We start from the raw sequence: 8,929 nt of genomic DNA on the forward strand, positions 1-8,929 counted from the left end.
AATGCTGATTTTGGTGAAGCAAAATTGACTTTTGAGTAAAAATCGATGTAGATTTGGTTCTACTTATTATAAAAGCTTGGTTATACTTTTTACCTTTTAAGAAAATTATAATCTCTTAAAGTCAATGAAAGATGATTATTTTTAAAAATCTGTAGCATCCAACATTTGGTCATCGTTTGGTACCTTAAATTTTGGAAGTTTGCAAAATTAAAATTGATACATTACATGATTGTAATGTATCAATAATTGCTATGGAATTCTCTAAACAAAAACATCAGACCAAAACAGTCAAACAGTTTGGTGTGTAGATGTACACAGCTGTCTTGTCTCTGCATGTCTGTTGGTGGCCAGACTAACTGTTTAGGTTCTCTCACTTGTTAGCATTATAGATTTTTCTTATCACTGTTTTGAGTTGAACCTCAAAGTGGTACAACTGTTGGAGGAAGTAGTCTGCTGCTGAGTGCTGTGGAGGAAATTGGTCATGTTTTGTCTTCCATATAAGGAGTTGTGCATCTTAGTTGCTTGCATGCACACAGCTGCTGCTCACACCTCACAACTGGTCAGGCTGGTTTGGTCACATAAAGTCAAAAAATAAGAAACCAGTATAGGGAATAAAACTGCAGCAGTTCCTCATCTTTGTCTCCTGGTTTCGTCCTTCAGTTCTGCTGCTGAGCTGTGATGGCTGATGACTTTCTGCTTCTAACCGGACATTCTGCTGATGATTGTAATGTATCAATAATTGCTTTGAATTAGAGACTGAGTTAGACTTTAATGCCTGGGACAGTGGTGGTCGAATGTTTTTGCTGTGGTGTTGTACCATGTTGTGTACTATTCATTTATTCATTATATAGCAACCTTAATACTTGCAGGGTCATGGGGGGGTTTGGTGGCAACGTCTAGTGGTCAGTGTTGACCCTGGACAGGTCACTAGTCCATTGTAGACATTGTATGCCAATTTAAATTAATTGAGTTCATATTATTATTATTATTATTATTATTATTATTATTATACTTCCAGTATAATGACTTTCAATTTCATCATTCTTTCATGGCTGCTCTGCTCTATGACACTCCCCATGATGTCAGAAAGTGACACAAGATCATAATATAAATCCACTGGTCTGCAGCACTGTCACTTAAAGGAGAAAAAGCTTCTTTGTTCAATCCCAAAACTCAATAACTAATTAAAGCTGTTGTATGTAACTTATATATAAAGATTTTTTTACACATTAGGTGAAACTGTCACTTTGTTGTGACAGTGTAACATGAGACAAATAATTTTTTGAGAAGTTTAAGCTCCTTTTCCCAGTGCATTAACCTCTTAAAAGTAAGATAAAAAGTTATGGTTTCATGTATTGGTTGATCTATTACTGTTGACATAAAATATTAATCCAAATTCCCCCCCCCCCCCCAAAAAAAAAGAAAAAAAAAAGAAAAACACAACAAAAGAATTAATTTTTGATTGACGTCTCAGTTTCTAAAATGATACGAATCAAATGAATGATGAACAAACCCAGAATTTATAACGGGTCTCTTGGTTCCTTTACTGAGCAACGCTCAAGGTTTTATTACTGCTTTTTTCATCTCACAGTTTTAATATGACGTGTTAGATTTTTATGCTCATTTGTGCCAAGAAATTGTCAGTAATTTTTATTTTTTATTTTGTCATTTTAGAAAGATGATTGGCGCTTTTCTGATCGCTGTTCTTGCCCTGTTTAAGGGAGAGGAGTCACCCTACAATAGTTCTCCTTGCAAGGAGACTAAAAACACCGAAGCATACAACAATTTTGTTCACAGACACGTTCTGAAGAAGGGATTTAACACCAGCTCAACTGATGACTGGGAAGAGTAAGTTACCCTGAAATAAACAAAGCCATTAATCAACCCAGTGCAAAGGGACCAATTCCAGGATACAAGCTAACAACTTGGATAAGCTTAGATAACACAAAGGAATTAGCAGCATATTTTCTCTGTGATTCTTAACACACCTGACACCTACTGTAAACATACAAAAAAAGCATAAAACTAACGAATAGAAATAAAGTGAAAACAACAAAAACAGAGAATATGAACAAACAACAAACACCACATAGAGTAAAGATCGACTTGCCAAAACTGTTCAGGGCTGCTTGTTTCTGTGATGCTCGTGCATGGCAGTAGTGGGTTGTGAATTTTGTTTAGTTGGTCATGTTAGATTTTTCTGGTGTCCTATATTCACTGACAAAATTTCCTCCTTTAACACAGAGCTAAAAAATATGGTTCCATAAGATAATAGAAAGAAATAAAATCCACTTTGTAGTTAATGCTGTTATTGCTAATAGATGCAGCACTGCTAGTGAAAATGCAATTTCTGAATAATTAATAAAATATTAAATATCTCAACTTGTCATTTTCTCCTCAGATCACCACAGAACCATAGTGGCATATGCAACAGCATACAGCAATAATACCTGTTGATTCCATACATTTTATAATATTACTTATATGTCTATTTAAAAAGCACCTTGACACCATTCTAGACGATGGAGTTATGTGCAACATGGGAAAGTTGTAGGCTAAATACCTACAAATATCTGTATTGTAAAGAATATTTTTGAATTGACAATATCTAATCAATTTACAGTAACAGATTATTTAAATTATGATTGAAAAAAATGACTTCAAGCACAATATTTCTATTTTTACATAAAAAACATTTTCTTTCTTCACCTGCTGAATTTTTTTCAAAGTTATTACAATACTAGATTATTTATTTATTTGCTTATTTTTTGCAGTTACCTGACAGAACAAAATCTCTGTGGAAGACCTCGGCAGTCGTTCATTGACGTAGGAGCTGAAATTCTTTATGAGGAGATCTGCAACGGCTTTGGGGTGCGTCAAGGGGGAGGCAACCTGTGCACAAGTACCTGCAAAGTTCGGCTGCATGACCTCAACGTCACTAAAACTAAGTCTACTACGAGTGGTAAGAATTGCACAGTTTATGGTCTTAGGAGTGAATATAGATATGTGACTGTCGCTTGTGACAAAGTCGGGAGCCAATGCCTTCCTGTTCACTTTAATAGCAGCCAAATCAATATGCCAGAGAATAAAAATGGAACCTGTGAGCCATAAACTAATCTCTGGTTTGACATCTGAATTGTCTTCCTAGTTTGGAAAATATGCTATTTTGCTTTGCTACATCTCTCCATATCCAGCTTTAGTTCAGCCTTTTTCTGCTTTTAGTTAAGTTTAGGTGAGTTTATTTTATAAACACATCAGAAATAGCACATGATCGGTGAAAGACAAAGTACAATTTACAGTTTTTAACATATCAGCGTTGAGAAACTTTGTTGGTTTGATTTTGAGGTGTTAGATCTCAAAAACTAATTTCTTTTGTAAAACTTCTGGGAGTTTTAGTTGTGATTTTAAAGTGAGAAGTTGTTCTTTCCTACCTAATTAGAGTTACCATTAATTTCAATTATTAGACCATATGTCCAGAACATCAAGTCACCATGACAACCAGCTATTTACATGGGACAACTTAAATGTGACTTAAATTTATCTACATCTCTGAATCACATAGATCCTATACATGGGAAATACTTCATATACTTTTCCATCCCTGATAAATATACTGTATATGAAGCAACAATCAAAGTTTTATATTTTACAACCAAAAAATGAAACATTTTTTAAGTGCTGTTAACTTTGTGTCTAACTGATCATTTTGCTAATGATGTTTCCAAAGCTGTGCAGCATGTTGCTTTGTTCTTTGCTTTGCTCCAATAAAATTTCATAATCATCCACTCATTCTAAGTTTGCTTGTCATTCACATTTATTTTCTTTCATAACCTCCATTATCATTCCGTGTCTTTTCTTTTCAAGTCCCGGTTTTTCTTTTTTTTTTTTTTTTTTTTTGAGAGAAAAGTCTAAAGAGATCAAAACAATGAAGTTAAAATTTGGAGCATAAACATTATGGCACATATTGCAATATTTAAGGAACATATAGTGGGTGAAGAAAGAATCAACAAATATAGTCATATGGTTTCCTCAATCTGTTCCCTGTGGATGGGACAGTTTGTGTTCTACCAGTTGAAAACATCAATGCAGGATAGTTTGGGCTGACTTCTGAAGTTAATTTAGATCTATGGCTCTAATGGTATTCATATTCTCCCATGTGGGCCCCATTGAGCCAACAGCCATCTTTGAATTTAACCTTTAACAACCATTACAGTGCTGTCACTCTACGATGGCACAGGATGTAACACAATTTACAAAAAACAGTGGAGGTCAATAATTAAGGTCAATTATTCATTTTTCCATTTTTTTCCACTTCTGGGTTTCCAAACCTAAAACACAAACACACCCCTTTATAGCTAAAAAAACAAAACATCAAAATTAGTAATTGTAATGTTTTTTACTAAAAACTACAATTATTTACAAAAAACTACAGTAAGTGTAGTTTTTAGTAAAGACTATACTTACTAAACTCTTGCCGGCCACAAAAACAACAAAGAAATTAATGAAAAGACAATGACACAGAACCCCTACCTAACTCCCCATCCAAGCTTTGCACCATACAGAAGTTTAAATGTCATAAATGAGCCAAAACTGAATTTACAACCACACAGAGCGCTCAGTTCAGAGTCAACAATTATTTTTTTTGAAGAACACTACAGGAAACCAACGGGACGCAGCACTGGATGGCTGAAGCTTTTATTCAGTCCACTGATGAGGGGGAAGTGGCTCCAGGTGTGACAACAGGCCTGTGAATGAAAAGGAGCAAAGGTTGTTGTAAAGTAGTTTAGGCACAAGGGTCTGAAGGTGAACAGAAAATCAGTACCAGCCACTGGTTTCAGTTTCTTCAAATGACTTTTTATTCATTCTTTTCACCAACTTCTCTCCTGAGCATCCAGAGGCTCACTGTTTTTATATCCAATTGGCACCACACCTGTGCTTGATTGGACACAGCCACAATGGAACAGGTCAAAAACAAAATCTAAACAGAGAGACACTAAAATTACTAATCTAATTTACAAACTCCTACATAATGAAGTTGTCTGCAAAATAAATCACATAATACAAGATAACTCAAAAGGTTAGTTCAAAGAAAAAACAAACAAAGCAATACACAAAAGAAAAACCCTCTAATTGGTAGAACCCAGCAAGGTAATCACTGACATCATCCAGCCATTTAAGCAGGAAGTACTGGGCCGGCCGCTCCCATACTCCTGCCCTGCTGCAGATCTACAAGGACAAATGATGGTGAGTACAAAGGAAAACAAATACCTTAATAAATATACCTTGAAAAAAATTCAACCTGTAGTCCAGAAATAGTAACTTTAACCTAAACATGATAGTAAGTGAAGCAAAATTGCAATGTTTAAATTAATCATTATAACCAAGCATAGAAAGTAAGTGAATCAGAACAAATAAGGGACAAGTGGTGAACACAAACTGAGCCACTTCGTCACAGTTGTCCTGCAGGATGAGGACTCATAGAGGTCAGTGGATGCAACATTAAGGAATGACCAACTTATTTACGGGGTAAACTATTGTTTCTGACTCACAAATGTATTCAAGTCGAGGATAAACTTTGTGGAAGAGGGAACTGTTTGTCCTCACAAAAGAACTGCTGCAACCCTGGAAGCTGTAGCGGTTTCCTATATGGGCGACACATTGCATGAATAAGTCATAAGCCCAAACTCTATTGAGAGACGGGAAGCTCAATTCATGGCAGTGGCAGGTAGTAGTGGGACGTCTTGGCCACTAGGGTGACAAAGGTGTCATGGCTGCTGCTGCTGTTTTGGGGAATTCTGATGTCAGTTTTTAGGAAGCTTTAGGAAACTTATTAGTATTTTTCTTTTTCATACATAAACATGCTACATATATATATATATATATATATATATATATATATATATATGTGTGTGTGTATAGTACACTTACTATACACACGCACTTACAATTGTTTGTCATTATTATTTTTGAAATGTCATTAGTTGTTAAACCGTAGAAGACCTGCAATATTTTGACTGTCAGCTGTGGCAGATTCAATATGAATGTTTATTTTAATCATATCAATTAAACAACAATACACATTTACATACATACAGTCACCACTGATTTGCTGACAACTGACAAAATAATAAAGGCGGTCTGATCACCTTTTTCCATGACTAAAAGTATGTTGTGTGATAAATTTGAATTGATAAAGAAAAAAAAGTTATCTGAGTATTTCATAACCTGCTTTGGCACAAGCTACACCTGACATGTTACAGTCTGTGTACATATTTTTCTTCTGAGGATTTCTTTAAAATATTTTCTAAAAGTGCTTTTATATATATTTTTTCATCATAGGTGTTTTATTTTCAGTAAAGATTAGAAGGATGTCTTCTAGTGTTTTTAATGTCTTGTGTGTGTATTCTAAGGAAAAAATTCATTGTGGTTTCACTCTGACTCAAAGACGCCTGACATCTGTTCTGTGTCAACAGCTGATGAAAGGGAGGTTGTGTGAATTGGCAGCAGATGAGGTGGCATTCTGGGAAGGAGTCACCTATGAGGAGGAGTCAGGATGGAGTGAGGTGGAGACCACAAGTTCCCCCAGTCAGCAGCTCAGTGACCTCAGGTCTACACTACAGGAGAGATGTCGGGCCTGTCCTGAACGCAGCGCAATGTTGGATCATGTTTGTGCAAATAAACACAGCCAGATATTTTTGCTAAAGAAGTTTGAACAGCTGTGCAGCATGTTGCTTTGTTCTTTGCTTTACTCCAATAAAGATCTAATAAAGTTCATAATCCTACGTTCATTCTAAATTCTGTTGTCATTCACATTGATTTATATTTTCATATATAAATATGAAAATATTATATATGAAATATTAATATATTAATTAATATTAATATCAAGATCCATTTTTATTCTGCGTCTTTGTTCTCCTCTCAACTCACAGTCATAAAAGCAGGTCTTAAATTTAGGAGATTTTACAACTTAATAAAAACTATCTTTAGAAATGGCTTCAAATCACACAGTTCACATGCAGCAACATAACAGATCAGTTCAATGTGGTGCTCCTGAAGTTATTAATGTTTGCTTGGCAGTTGATTCTTATTAAATTGCAACAATTTCTACCAGGTTCTTTAATCCAGAACCAGCTGACCAGCATCTTTATCACTAGGAACAATATTTTTGGACAAATATTGGGAAGAACATCTATTATTTGTTTGAAATGTAGCGAAGGTGAATGGTTTGATGTTTTTCTTAGAATGAAAAGTATGGGATCAGTTTTTTGAGGTGATCGAAGATGAAAATCCTCAACTAAAGAACTAATTCTAAAGAAACAATATTTTGTACCCCTTTCACAAAATCAGCAGGAATTAAATTCATGACACAATTTTTGTTACAAAATCTTCCACATTCTTACTGAGTTTCTCTGATATTTCTTGGTTCTACATGTAAATGCTTCAACATTCTCCTGTCGCTCCTGGATGTCAGAACGCTGAAGCTTGCAACAGTTTGTGGGAAAAGCTCTTCAAGTTTATCAAGCGCCATTTTAAAGCAATTAATCACTGCAAATGCTGCATTGCTTTCTATTTTACTGATTACTATAATGATTTCTTTGTAGTAATCAGGAGAACCAGGAAGTGATTTACCAGAACACAGTGGAACCTCACAGAGAGGAGAGAGAATCATTCACATGGATAACATGCAAAGCATAGACCCAAGTCTCACTACTGCTTACAGAAAGCGCAGGAACACCTACTCAACAGACGAGGGAGCCAACTCCCCAGTGATTGGACGTGCATGAAATAAACAAAATTCACAGTTGCACCTGCTTTTGATTCATAAGTGGAACATATTATGTAAAACGATACATTATGCTTTACATAGTGTGCTAATAAATTTGACTAGCACAGACTTGTTATAGCAATTCTAAAACTAACAAAATAACATAAGCTGAAACTGAGAAAACATTTTCATTAACTGAAATACATAAAAACGGTAATAAATGGAGAAAAATATAACTAACTTAAACATACTCAATTTACAGATATGATATCCTTTGTTTTTGTGTTTATTTATTCACCTTTCGAACTGATGTGATTGATTTCCCCCCCCCCTACATAGGCTCTTTACTCAGCTGTAGGCAAGTCATGACTCCCCCTGGTGGCGTTTATGTTTTTAGATGTGCCAAAGGTATAAAACACTGGAATGAAATGACTTAATTCCCTCCTTCTTGTGTAGATAAGATCTCCAGAGTCCTGCTAATGACCTAATTATTCTACTCAGGTGTGGTGCAGCAGAGGCACATCTAAAAGTTGCAGGGCAGTGGCCCTCCAGGACTGCAGTTTGACACCTGTGCTGTAGATAGGCCTGCAGGTATAATACACTAATCAGCTAATCTGAATAGTTTTCATTATGTATGGATCAACAGTTTCTATAAGACAATATGAAACATGTCAGGTCATTTGAATCAGCCATGATGACACCATGTAGCATCACTTTAGGGTTTGATTTTAACTGTGCGACACTTTTGGCTGTTTGTTTTTAAGACCATATAGGTTAGCCTGTTTTCTCCTTAAATAATAAATAGTTTGATTTAAAAACTGTTTGTGTTTATTTTTGTCTTTAATATTCAAACTGGTTTGATGTTTTGAAACACTTAAGTATGACAATCGTGCAAATCAGGAAGAGGAAGAAAACTTCTTCACGCCGCTGTGGTTTGATCACCACCAGGTTTGACTAGCGGTGTTGGTGACAGAGTTGTGTGACATGTACTGGACTAAGATCTGATTTCAACAGGAGTCTCTACATTTAGTTGTGCACTTATGGATTAAGTCTGATGAAAAAATATGTGTTTTTTGTTAAAATACTCATATTCATCAATTAGATTATAAAATTCTGCATAAAGGTTTAGATATTTGCTATTGAACTGGGTTACAAAACTAC

At 35.3% G+C, this 8,929-nt stretch overlaps 1 long non-coding RNA gene across 1 annotated transcript; it reads left to right on the top strand.

Annotated features, from left to right (window-relative positions):
* The first annotated feature begins 1,680 nt into the window (after positions 1 to 1,680).
* Positions 1,681 to 3,782, top strand: LOC106963114 (uncharacterized). The gene is made up of 2 exons (XR_001428126.1): positions 1,681 to 1,848; positions 2,775 to 3,782. It is a non-coding gene; the product is annotated as an uncharacterized LOC106963114 (long non-coding RNA).
* The last annotated feature ends 5,147 nt before the right edge of the window (positions 3,783 to 8,929 follow it).

The sequence above is a fragment of the Poecilia latipinna genome, unplaced genomic scaffold (assembly GCF_001443285.1).
Source record: "Poecilia latipinna isolate Pla-1442-1.1 unplaced genomic scaffold, P_latipinna-1.0 Scaffold1496, whole genome shotgun sequence".
Classification (NCBI taxonomy): domain Eukaryota; kingdom Metazoa; phylum Chordata; class Actinopteri; order Cyprinodontiformes; family Poeciliidae; genus Poecilia; species Poecilia latipinna.